Below are 13,145 nucleotides of genomic sequence, written 5' to 3'. Positions count from 1 at the left end.
AGTTCAATCAATAATTAGTAGCCTTCCAAGAAAGAAATCTGAAGGCCCAGATGTTTTCACTGGTGAGTTTGCCAACCTATACTGAAAATAATTTGGCAATATCTGTCAAAATTTTAAATGTACATATCCTTTGGCTCAGGAAAATTTTCTTCAGGTATATTTATACATGTGGGATATGATATATGTCGGAGGCTATTCATTGCAATATTGTTCCTATTATCAAAGGATTGAAAACAATGTGAACCTCCATTGATAGGCTCCTTGTTAAGTATTTACGGCACATCCATACATGAAAATCCATACCACTGGGAAAAACGTGAATCATTACTCATATATCACTATGGCATGATTTCCAAAATACATTGGCACATGACAACAAAAGAACAATTTACAGAAACCATAAGTATAGTACATTATCATTTGTGTAATGAGAAAGTAGAGAAAAAAATATATTCATGTATTTGTATGTCTATGCACAAAAAACTCTGGAAAAATATATATGAAAGTAATATAACAATGCATACTTTTAGGCTGGGCGTGGTGGCTCCACCTGTAATCCCAGCACTTTGGGAGGCTGAGGCAGGTGGTTTCTTAAGGTCAAGAGTTTGAGACCAGCCTGGCCAACATGGTGAAACCCGTCTCTACTAAAAATACAAAAATTAGCTGGGTATGGTGGCATGCACCTGTAATCCCAGCTACTTGGGAGGCTAAGGCTCAAAAATCACTTGAACCCGGGAGGCAGAGGTTGCAGTGAGCCGAGATCGTGCCACTGCACTCCAGGCCTGAGTGGAGGAGTGTGACCCTGTCTCAAAAAAAAAAAAAAAAAAATGCAACAATGCATACTTCTAAGAAACGGGAAAGGGTAGCTGAGAAACAGAGTCTAGGAGAAAAATTCTTTATTTCATATCCTTTAGTATATTTTGAATTTTTGAAATCTATATTTTACTTAAAAAAATGAAAAATTTTAAAAGTTACCAGTTTCCCTGCTGACCCCTCCCAGAGATTCTGATTTGGGGCCAAGGAATCTGCATGATTAACAGGCTCTCCAAGTGATACAGCAGATGCAAGGAGCACACTGAGAAACACTGACCCACATCATAGGTCCACATGTGAGAGTAATATAAGAGAAGAATCACAAAGAATTGAGGATTTAGGAGGGAAAAAAGAAAATGTAAGGATGAAGAGAGCCAAAGACAACATCCAGGTGCTGATTCCAAGAGTGGGAAACTTACAACATTGTCCTAAATAAGATGGAAGGGGAATTTTCCAAAATAAAGGACAATACACCCATTTAGATGTCATTGGAGACTGGTTCCTCTTACTGTTCTAGATACAATTTTAATGTGGATTATGTCATCAAAAAGAAATAGCTGACATTAGGCTGAGTGTGGTAGCTCACGTCTGTAATCCCAGCACTTTGGGAGGCTGAGGCTGGTCGATCACCTGAGGTCAGGAGTTCGAGACCAGCCTGGACAATATGATGAAACCCTGTCTCTACTAAAAATACAAAAATTAGCCAGGGGTGGTCGTGAGCACCTATAATCCCAGCTACTCAGGAGGCTGAGGCAGGAGAATCACTTGGACCCTGGGGAGCGGAAGCTACTTCACTCCAGCCTGGGCAAAAGAGTAAAACTCTGGCAAAAAAAAAAAAAAAGAAAGAAATAGCTGACATTACAATTGTTTTGGACATGTCAACAAAGTTCCTCTCCTTTGATTCCTCTTTTTCTCTAAAATTGCCAATTATGATCAACCTCTAAGTTTCAAATAAGCATATCTTATACTTTTTTTCTCTTTGTGCTTTCTCTCTCTTTCTCCTCCCAACCTCTTTTAAACATATCTCCCTTCTTAAAAAGTTGTACCTGTAGTAGGATGGAATGATAGACACTAATGCACCCGCAGTCTCTCCAATAACTGTGTTCATGCTGCCGACCTTCCTCCTAGAGTCTTCTCCTATCCCACACCAACCCACCCCATCCCATCCCATTCATTCAACAAATATATATTAAGAGCTTATGTTTCTGACACTATTCTAGGTACTGAAGATAGAGTTGTGATCCAGAAGATCTCTCCTCTTATGACATGTACAGTTTAGTGGGAAGAAAAAGACAAAAAGGAAAAGAAGCATAGAAATGAATTAATTATTTTCAGATAATGATAAGCGCTCTAGGGAGAGGAGACACTTTAGGTTGGGGAGTCGAGGAAGCTCTCTCTGAAAAGGGGATTTGAGACCCGAATGATGAAAAGAAGCCATTCAAGTCAATTTCTGGGAGAAGAAATTCTAAGCAAAGAAACAGTGAATACCTACACCCTGATCTAGAACATACTTGTATTCTTAAGGAATACCAAGGAGATCAATGCAGCTACGGTATAGGAAACTAGGAAAAGGATACTTAATATATTAGGTTAAAGAAGTAGGCTGTGTGTGTGTGTGTGTGTGTGTGTCACAGCTTATCTCTACACCATTTGATAGTAGGTTGCATATATCATGTCCGCTTATCCCCTTAATACCCCTGTGTGTATTTCTTAAGAACAAGGATATTCTCTTACACAACCACAATATAGTTATCAATGTCAGGAACTTTAATATTGATATAATGCTTTTATCTAATCTACAGTCTGTATGCTAACTTAATCAATTTAATTCTACTAATGTTCTTTAGAGTATTTTTTCCTGGCACAGGGTCCAGCCCACAATCACAGATGACATTTACTTGTAGTGTCTCTCTAGTCTCGTTTAATTTGCATCAATTCTTTAGCCTTTTCTTGTCTTTTAAGACATTGACATTTTAAAAGAATATAGATTAGTAATTTTATGATATTGAAATAGTTGCTTCAATTTGGATTTTTCATCATTCTTCTCCTTTTTTAGGTTAAGATTCACTTACAGAGCACTTACTATGTGCCAGGCCCTGTTCTAAGTGATTTGCAATTATTCATCCTCATAACAAGCCTCTGAGGTACATATTATCATTATTTCCATTTTTCAGATGAGAGCCCTGAGGCAAAGAGAGAGTAAATAAGTTGCCCAAGGTCACCCGACTTGCAAGCAGGGATTTGAACCGAGGCAGCCTGGTTCTGGAGCCCTTGCCTGTAACCTTCTTCCTTCTCAGTAAACTCCAGCCACACTGGCCTCCTTGCTTTCTTCAACATGCCAGGTACTCTCCCACCTCAGGGCCTTTGCACGTGCCTTTCCCACTGACTTGAAAACTTCTCCCCTAGCTATCTTCTCAGTGGTGCCCTCACTTTTTGGGGAGTCTCTGTTGAAATGTCACCACCCTATCTAAAGTGGCACACACTGACATACGTTGGCCTTCAACACACACCACCTGACCTATTACATATTTATGAATGTGTTTATTTACTGCCTGTCTCCCACGCCAAAATGTAAACTCCAGTAAAGCAGGGGTTTTCGTCTGTTTTGTTCACTGCTACAGTTTAGAACCCCGTAGACTACCTGGGAACTGGTTAAGTAGTAAATAAACAGTGGTGAATAAATTTAACACAAATCAGTAAATTTAAATCTATAAATTATTTATAAATTTAAACAAATCAGACATTTAGAAATGTTGAACATTAAAGAAGATGACTTTTCATTTTATAATTTAGAAAGAAAGATGAAAGGAAACAATTTCTTAGTGAGTAAATATTGCTGGTACCCTACGGTCTGATGGGAGACAGAAGAAAAAGCACGCCACTGTGGGCAGGGAGTGCTTCAGGGTGGGCCCACCCTGAAGAGGGGAGCATGCCCACAGTCAGACACCCTGGGAGAAGCCCTGTCCTGGATGAGAAATGCTGGTGGAAGCACAGGCAACAAAAGCAAAATAAACAAATGGGATTATATCAAACTAAAAAGCTTCTGCAGGGCAAACAATTAACAGAGTGAAGAGACAGCCTACAAAAGAGGGGAAAATACTTGCAAACTATACATCTGATAAGGGGTTAATACCAAAAAATGTATAAAGAACTCAAATAACTCAATAGCAATACAGCAAATAATCTTATTTTTAAAATATGGCTGAGCGCAGTCGCTCATGCCTAAAATCCCCGCACTTTGGGAGGCTAAGGTGGGCAGATCACTTGAGGCCCGGAGTTCGAGATCAGCCTGGCTAACATGGTGAAACCTGTCTGTACTCAAAATACAAAAATTAGCCAGGCATGGTGGCGCATGCCTGTAATCCCAGCTACTCAAGTGGCTGAGGCAGGAAAATCACTTGAACCCAGGAGGTGGAGGTTGCAGTGAGCCGAGATTGTGCCACTGCACTCCAGCCTGGGTGACACAGCGAGACTGTCTCAAAAAATGAAAATAAATAAAAAATTTTTAAAAATTTTAAAGGCAGGCCAGGCGCAGTAGCTCACGCCTGTAATCCCAGCATTTTGGGAGGCCAAGGCGGGCAGAACACCCGAGGTCAAGAGTTCGAGGCCAGCCTGGCCAACATGGTGAAACCCTGTCTCTACTAAAAATACAAAAATTAGCCAGGCATGATGGTATACACCTGTAATTCCAGATACTCGGAGGCTGAGGCAGGAGAATCACTTGAACCCAGGAGGCGGAAGTTACAGTGAACTGAGATCACACCACTGCACTCCAGCCTGGGCAACAGAGCGAGACTCGGTATCAAAAAAAAAAAATAGACAAAGGACCTGACCTGACTAGACATTTCTCGAAAGAAGACACAAATGGCCAACAGGTTTATGAAAAAGGCTCAACATCACTAATCATCAGAGCAATGCCAGTTAAAACCACAGTGAGATGTCACCTCCTACGTCATAGAAAGGTTATTATCAAAAAGACAAAAAAGACAACCAGTGTTGGCAAGGATGTGGAGAAAGGAACCCTTGCACACTGCTGGTGGGAATGTAAATTAGTACAGCATTAATTTCCATCCTTTGTGTATTTGGAAAATAGTATGGAGGTTCCTCATGGAATTAAAATTAGAACTACCATGTGATCCAACAATCCCACTTCTGGGTATATATTCAAAGAAAATGAAATCAGTGTTGAAGAGATATCAGCACATCCATGTTCATTGCAGCACTATTCATAGTACTTAACTTGAATCAAAGCTATTGGCTTTGCTTAATGAACAGTACTTCAAGTAGGCAAGATATGAAATCAACCTAAGTGTTCATCAACAGATGAATGGATAAAGAAAATGTAGTATATATACACAATGGAATACTATTAAGCCATAAAAAAGTAAGAAAATCCTCTCATGTGCAACAACAGGGATGAAAATGGAGGATACTATGTCATGTGAAATAAGCCAGGCCCAGAAAAATAAATACTGCATGATCTCACTCATGTGGACACTAACTTGATCTCATAGAAGTAGAGAGTAGAACGGTGGTTAGCAGGGGCTGGGGCAGTTGGGAGGGGTGGGTATTGGGATCATGTTTGTTAAATGATACAAAATTTCAGTTAGATAGAAAGGAGAAGTTCAAGAGATCTATTGTACAACATGGACACTATAGTTACAACAAAATATTCTTGAAAACTGCTAAAAGAGTGGATGTTAAGCTTTCTCACCACAAAAATGATAACTATGAGGGAATGAATACATGAAGTAGCTAGATTTAGTCATCCACAATGTGTATATACTTCAAAACATCATGCTGTACGTGATAAATATATACAATTTTGAATGTCACTTAAAAATAAAATATAGGAATGCAAAAATTTTAAAAGCTGACTGGGGGCCGGGCGCAGTGGCTCACGCCTGTAATCCCAGCACTTTGGGAGGCCAAGGCAGGCAGATCATGAGGCCAGGAGATCAAGATCATCCTGGCCAATGTGGTGAAACCCCATCTCTACTAAAATACAAAAAATTAGCCATGCATGGTGGCACACGCCTGTAATCCCAGCTACTCGGGGGGCTGAGGCAGGGGAATTGCTTGAACCTGGGAGGCGGAAGTTGCAGTGAGCCAAGATCAAGCCACTGCACTCCAGCCTGGGAGACAGAGCCACACTCTGTCTCAAAAAAAAAAAAAAAAAAAAAATGCTAACTGGGAAGGCAGTCTTTGTGCAGACTGCACAAAGGAGAGAGGGGGCAATGTGGGGGAAATACCCCTTCTCTGTGAGCCTTATACTCTTGGGCCAGGACTCAGAAGAGTCTCAGGTGCACCAGAAAATACTACTGCTAAACTGAGGCAGAAACACTAATTATTTAGCCACCATATGTAAAAATCTTAATGGAATAGATCCTCGTTACCTTGAGAATAAATTCCAGCCTACTTTATTACATGCAACTGTGTGTTGATGCCTTATTGCCAAATATTATTTGATTTGCCCATGTCTTACCTATAAGGAAAGAATGGTGGTAGCTGTTCTCTCCTGCTTCCTGTTCCATCATTCTCATAACCTATTTCACAGAGAAAATGAAAGCCTTCTGACAGGAGCTCCCATAACTTGCCACCTCCAACCTCCGTAAGTACATAGGCAGACACCCACCTTTTCCTCCCTCTCTCCTCCTATGATGGGAGAGATGTCTAACCACCCATGTTCTTATTCATATCTGATTTTGTTTTTTGTTTTTTGGGTTTTTTTTTTTAGACAGAGTCTTACTCTGTTTACCAGGCTGGAGTGCAGTGATGCAATCTGGGCTCACTGCAACCTCCGCCTCCTGGGTTCAAGCAATTATCATGCCTCAGCCTCCTGAGTAGCTGGGATTACAGGAATGAGCCACCACACTGGACTAATTTTTGTATTTTCAGTACAGACGGGGTTTCGCCATGTTGGCCAGGCTGGTCTTGAACTCCCGACCTCAGGCAATCTGACTGCCTTGGCCTCCCAAAGTGCTGTGATTACAGGCATGAGCCACTGCGCCCAGCATCTAAAATATTTTTATTTTTTTCAGAGCTGCTATCTGTCATTATGATGCTATACAAGGTTACAATTTGGTATCTTATTGATACAAAGAGTCTGTGTTTTCAGCCTTAAGATTTAATGTTAATGCTGGTCAGTTGTGCCTGAATTCCAAAAGGAGGAAGGTATAATGGCCTGAACTAGTTTTTCAGGTTTCTTTGGAATCCCATTGGCTGAGACGAGGGGTCCATTCAGTCGAGTGGGGGGCTTAGAATTTTTCTTTCAGTTTATACACACTCAACAGTATTCAATCATAATACCTAATAAATTGCAAAGGAAAATATCTCACAGCATACCGAATTCTTCAGATAAAGAAAGACACCAAATAGCTGGGCGTGGTGACTCATGCCTATTATCCCAGCAATTTGGGAGGCTGAGGCGGGCAGATCACCTGAGGTCAGGAGTTCGAGGCCAGCCTGGCCAACATGGTGAAACCCTGTCTCTACTAAAAATACAAAAATTAGCTGGGTGTGCGCCTGTAATCCCAGCTACTTGGGAGGCATGTGCCTGTAATCGCAGCTACTTGGGAGGCATGTGCCTATAATCCCAGCTACTTGGGAGGCTGAGGCAGGAGAATCACTTGAACCTGGGAGGCGGAGGTTGCAGTAAGCCGAGATCGTGCCTGGGAGACAGAGCAAGATTCCATCTCAAAAAAAAAAAAAAAAAAAAAAAAAAAAAAGCAAGACACCAAATAATCTGGACTTTAAAATGATGCTTCCCCACAATGCTCTTGAAGCAGCAATGTTCAGCCCTTGGTAGCAGGACAAACTTGACCACTGGTGTGGGGAGAATCTAGCCCTTAACAGTGTATACAGTGCTTTTTATTGCCTGGACTCCTTTAATCCTCCCGACAGCACTGTGAGCTGGCATTATTACCCCAGTGTTGCAGATGTAGAAAGTGAGTTCTGAGGCCAGGTGCAGTGGCTCACACCTGTAATCCCAGCACTGTGGGAGGCCGAGGTGGGAAGATCACTTGAGCCCAGGAGTTTGAGACCAACATGGGCAACATAGCAAGACCCTGTCTCTAAATTTAAAAAAAGAAAGAAAGTGAGTTCTGCAGAGGTTAGGAAATTTGCAGAAGAAATATTCATTACACTGGTAGGACACAGCCAGATTGGAATCCCCATCTTTTGACCCGATGTTTTCTGATTCCCAAATACTTTCGCTACTTGACCATACTGAGTAATAGAGCCCATTGCACTGTATCTAGTTTAGTAACTAAAATAGATGACTAGCTCTAATATCAAGAATGTTTTAAATCATTCCACACTTACTGAGCATCCTCTGTGTGTGGCTAGTGAGGGAAGTGCTAAAGAAAAATAGATCTTGCCTTTTAAAAGATTAGTTTGTTATAAAGGAGGTATGGTTGTGAGCAAAAATACTCAAGAGACCCTTACAAAGCAACCTAAGAATCTCTTATGAACTCCAAGCTGCATGCTATTTCACATTTTAATGTCTCTGGATGCATTTAAAATCAATTGAATGTCATAGTTTACTTAGCAGCATTTGTTTTTTTTCTTGGTGGCACATAAAATAACAGGGCCTGTCTTATAATCAATAGCATCTTACAGTCAAGGAACTATGAAATAATTAAATGGCAATTTACTTTATAGCAATGAACAAATATTTGTCAAAGGGCAAATATTTTTTGTCTGGAGTTAATAAAGTTAATATCTTTTACCACAAAGCTAGAGGTCAACAGTACCACTATTATTGATTGCCACTACCTGGCTCCGGCTCAACTTCCCCTTGCTCAGGATGAAAGCACAGCAGGCAATCCCTCAGCTCTGGTTTAGGGCAGCTGCCACAAATTAGTCTGACAATTAGGTTAACAATTTCAAATGACAATGCAACCAATGGGTAAAACATGCATAAAGAATCCTCATAAAGTCCAGGCAGGTTGGCTTAATTTAACCACTTTGGGAGGCGGATGGAGGAGGATCAATTGAGGCAGGAGTTTGAGACCAGCATGGGTAACATAGTGAGATTCCCTTCTCTGCAAAAATGTATTAAAAATTCACTGGCAGTAGTGGTGCACACCTGTAGTCCCAGGTAGTCAGGAGGCTGAGGTGGCAGGATCACTTGAGCCCAGGAGTTCTAGGCTGCAGTGAGCCACGATCGCACCACTGCTCCCCAGCCTGGGTGACAGAGCAAGATCCTCTCTCAAAAAAAGAAAAATAGGCTGGGCAAAGTGGCTCACACCTGTAATCCCAGCACTTCAACAGGCCAAGTTGGATGAATTGCTTGAGCCCAGGAGTTTGAGACCAGCCTGGGCAACATGGAGAAACCTTGTCTCTACAAAAAATAGAAAAATTAGGTGTGCACCTGCAGTCCCAGCTACTCGGGAGGCTAAGGTGGGATGAGCACTTGAGCCAGGGAGTTCGAAGCTGCAGTGAGCCAAGATCATGCCACTGCACTCCAGCCTGGGCAACAGAGTGAGATCCTGTATCAAAAAAAAGAAAAGAGAAAGAATCCTCAAGTAGGCAGAATATTAGAACAAATGAGATGACAAGAGAGTTCAGACAGAACCACACAGTGTTCATGGACACAGGGTTTGAGGGACACTTTCAGAGAAGTCAGTTTCAAGGAGTGAGTCCAAGGGGGAAGCTGGACATTCAGAAAGTATTTGGAAAGCAGTGCCATATGTAGATGTAGATACAGGTCGGAAAAGCCAGGGTGACAGAGTACAAAGCATTATGGACGCTGACACCACAGACATGAGTTCAAATCCTCACCAAGCCGCACATTAGTTGTTGCCTGGGAAAGTTATTAATTGTTTTAAGCCTCAGTTTCCTCCTTTTTATTATTTTTAATTTTTTCAGCTACAAATAGACTTTATTTGATGTAATGTAATAAAACATTTTCAAGTTTAACAATATGTATCTGACCATAAATAATCACTTAAATTATGACTATAAGTATACGCGGTCACATTAGCAAATCTGCAGTTCAGGAATTTGTACAAACTTTGTCTGAAAGGACAGTGCCTTCTTCCCCTTTCAGGAAAGGCAGCCCTTCCCCATGTGTGGTAAGAAGCAATGTCAATGGGAGTTGGAAGAAGTCCATAATCCATGTCGAAATTCCACTTTATCCTGAGAGGACAGCTTGCTTTATTGTAGAAAAATAATATTCTCTTTCAGTTCTCTCTTATCAAATGAAGGATTGCATTCATTTTGCCCCTTGTAGGTATAGGTACTCTTCTTTTCTCATCTACTGTCTTTCTGTCTCCTTAGCTCATACTTATTACACCGTTCGTTTAAAATATATATATCTGCAAGGAGACCTTTTCTGTTCCCTTACCTTCCCTTCATGTCTACCATATTTTGGTGGGTAGGGGTGGGAGTCAGGGGACAGAACTGCTTTGGCACACAGTTGATTTAAGATAGAGAACAGGCTGGGCACAGTGGCTCACACCTGTAATCTCAGCACTTTGGGAGTCCAAGGCAGGTGGATCAACTGAGATCAGGAGTTTGAGACCAGCCTGGCCAACATGGTGAAACTCCTTCTCTACTAAAAATACGAAAATTAGCCAGCTGTGGTGGCAGGTGCCTGTAATCTCAGCTACTTGGGAGGCAGAGGCAGGAGAATTGCTTAAACCCAGGAGATGGAGGTTGCAGTGAGCCGAGACCGCACCACTGCACTCCAGCCTGGGAGACAGGATGGGTGAGACACTGCCTCAAAATAAAAAATAAAAATAAATACAGAGAACAAATTTCTAGAAGGAACAGACTGGTGTTCTGGAGCATTTCCCAGGAGTGGTCCAGGTGACCTCCGCTTCACACAATTTGGTTTAACACAATGCTGCTCAACAAGAATGAGCACGTTAATGCCCCCATCTCCAGAAGCATCACAACCTTTCATGGAAAACCCATTATTCCCACACTATTTCCATATAACATACAGTTATGGACCATCCCATGGGATGGTCCGTGACCCCACTGCACCCTTGTGAAAAATAAGAGTCAAAAACATGCCAATAATCATGTTAACAACAATACAGTTGGGTACCATTCGCACTTCACTGAGATAAAAATCCTCATGGAAGGCATCCCCCTCACGTCTCAGGACCCTTCAGAGCACAAGAAAAAGCTTTGTTCAGGTTGTATGCTGCTCTCCTTCCTGAGACCTGTTCCTGAGCCACACCATAACAATAAGTGAATTAACAAAGAAGTACATTTGTGGGGAAGTTACAGGGACCCTGCAGAAAAGCCAAACTATTTGACAGAAGCTTGAAACAAACACTGCTCTGGGAAATCATTTGTATTAGCTGATGACTGGGCTCTGTTTTCTAACATGGACGTGCAACATATTCAATACTATGCTTACCACAGTTTGCTTGGTAAACCCTTCTGTCATGCAACAAAATACATTCTGTCTCATGAATGATTGCTGAATATTCACCACGAGACCTAGACTCGGAAGCATGGAAAGTGTGCATTGGAACTTTCTCCCACTTGCATGGATTTGGACATGTGCTAAGAACCTGAAACTGCTTCCTTTCTGGAACTCAATTCTGTCAGTGTGCTTACTGCTGAGATGATCTGCTATCTTAAACTGAGAACACACAGTAACACTGATCCACAGAAAAAAGGAGAGGTCACCATCTCCCTCATAAGATATGTTGTACATCAGGTCATGCTGTTTGTCACGTTTTAGCCATCCTAAGAAAGGACAGAAGCTGCATTCCATTCTGCAGTCTTGGCAAATGACTTTCTTCTGTTTCCACCTCTATTTTGCCTTGTTTATTTCATCTCCATTATCCCTCTTTCAGTCATGAATCATGACTTTTTTTTCTACAGTAGTCAGAGTTTTGTAGGACAAACTCAGGTCTCTCTGGCCTCTCAGCAAGCTTCAGGGCTTCATGCATGCCTGCAGCTGAGAGTGTCTGGTTGATATTCTGGTACTGGCACTGGAGCCGGCTGCGATAGGTGGTCCTCAGGTCCCAGTTGAAGAAGGCATATATAAAAGGGTTAATGAGAGAGTTTGCATAGCCCAGCCATGGAAATATCCTCTCCACCCACAGTGGGATGCAGCTGCAGGCAGTGCCATAGACAGAAGGGTCTGGCTGTCAGGAGGAAAAAGAGCGGCCAGCACATGGCGGAGGCCCAGACGATGATCCCCAGGGTAGTCGCTGCTTTCTGTTTCCGCTTAAAGATGGAGATATTTTTTCCTTTCATGCTTGAGGAGTCTCGAAAGGTTTGCACACTCTTCCACCTCCTGGAACTTCACTGTGCCATTCAGGGTGACTACTGCTGTCTGGCTCCACTCGAGGGAAGCCGGGTAACCTGTGTTAGGCCGCGCTTTTCCTGGCGGCCTTGTAAATCTGTTAGTACATGAAAAGAATGACGCACATGGGGATTAGGATGCCACTGCGGTGGAGTAAATCGTGTAGCCAAAGTCTTGACTGACCAAGCACACCTTATCATCGTTTACATTCTAAGCCCGACCAAAAATGGTAGGTAAAATGACAAAGGCGGAAAGAAGGCAGACAGAAAGAATCATCTTCGTCATGCATTTCCCCTTCTGCCTCATAGGGTACGTGAGAGGCCTCGTGATCCCAAGGTACCTGTCGATGCTGATCACGTACAAGGTCAAGATCCAGGCCGTGCAGCACATGACATTCATGGAGAAGAAGACGTTGCAGAAAAAGTGTCCAAAGATCCACTTGCCCCCGATGAGGTCGGTGACACTGATGAAGGGCATGACCGCCATGGCCACCGAGAGGTTGGCCAGCGCCATGGACACGATCAGGTAGTTGGAGGGCTGGCGGAGCTTCTTGACGAAGCACACGGAGATACCACAAGGCAGTTGCCCGCGATCGTCAGCAGAGAGATGAGCGTCAGGACAGAGCCGACCACAACTTTCTCGGCCCTTTCTTGATTTGCTCCCCGCGGCCGGAGGCATTGCCCGGGGTTGCGTCCCAGGTGAGCGCCGGGCTGGCCGTCACCTCGGGGGCCCCGCTCAGCAGATGCGGCGTCCCGGAGACCGCGACCGGTTCGGCGCCACCGTCGGGGCTCAGGTCGGGCATCCTGCCCCCACCTCTGGCAGGAGAAAAGAGCAGAGGCGCCCGTAGAGGTCCGGGTGGCCGCTGCTGTTAACATCCATCACCGCGCCGCCGTGTGGCGCTGCCCAAGAAGCCGCCCCACCCCCCTCCCCACCCCCGCGGCCGCCACAGGCTCCGGCTTTCGGCCCCGGGGCTTCAACTCGCCGGTTCCCCTCCGCCCGGCCCAGCTTGAGGCCTGCACCGGCCGCTGGGCAGCGCCAGGATCGGCCTCGGAGCCCC

At 43.4% G+C, this 13,145-nt stretch overlaps 1 pseudogene; it reads right to left on the bottom strand.

The window, feature by feature from the left end:
• Window positions 1-11,633: 11,633 nt before the first annotated feature.
• Window positions 11,634-12,967, bottom strand: LOC101153308 (5-hydroxytryptamine receptor 7-like; annotated as a pseudogene).
• Window positions 12,968-13,145: the final 178 nt, after the last annotated feature.

Source organism: Gorilla gorilla, chromosome 10 (assembly GCF_029281585.2).
Source record: "Gorilla gorilla gorilla isolate KB3781 chromosome 10, NHGRI_mGorGor1-v2.1_pri, whole genome shotgun sequence".
Taxonomy (NCBI): Eukaryota; Metazoa; Chordata; class Mammalia; order Primates; family Hominidae; genus Gorilla; species Gorilla gorilla.
The sequence above is the reverse complement of the archived record's forward strand: the minus strand, read 5'-3'. Positions and strand labels throughout refer to the sequence as shown.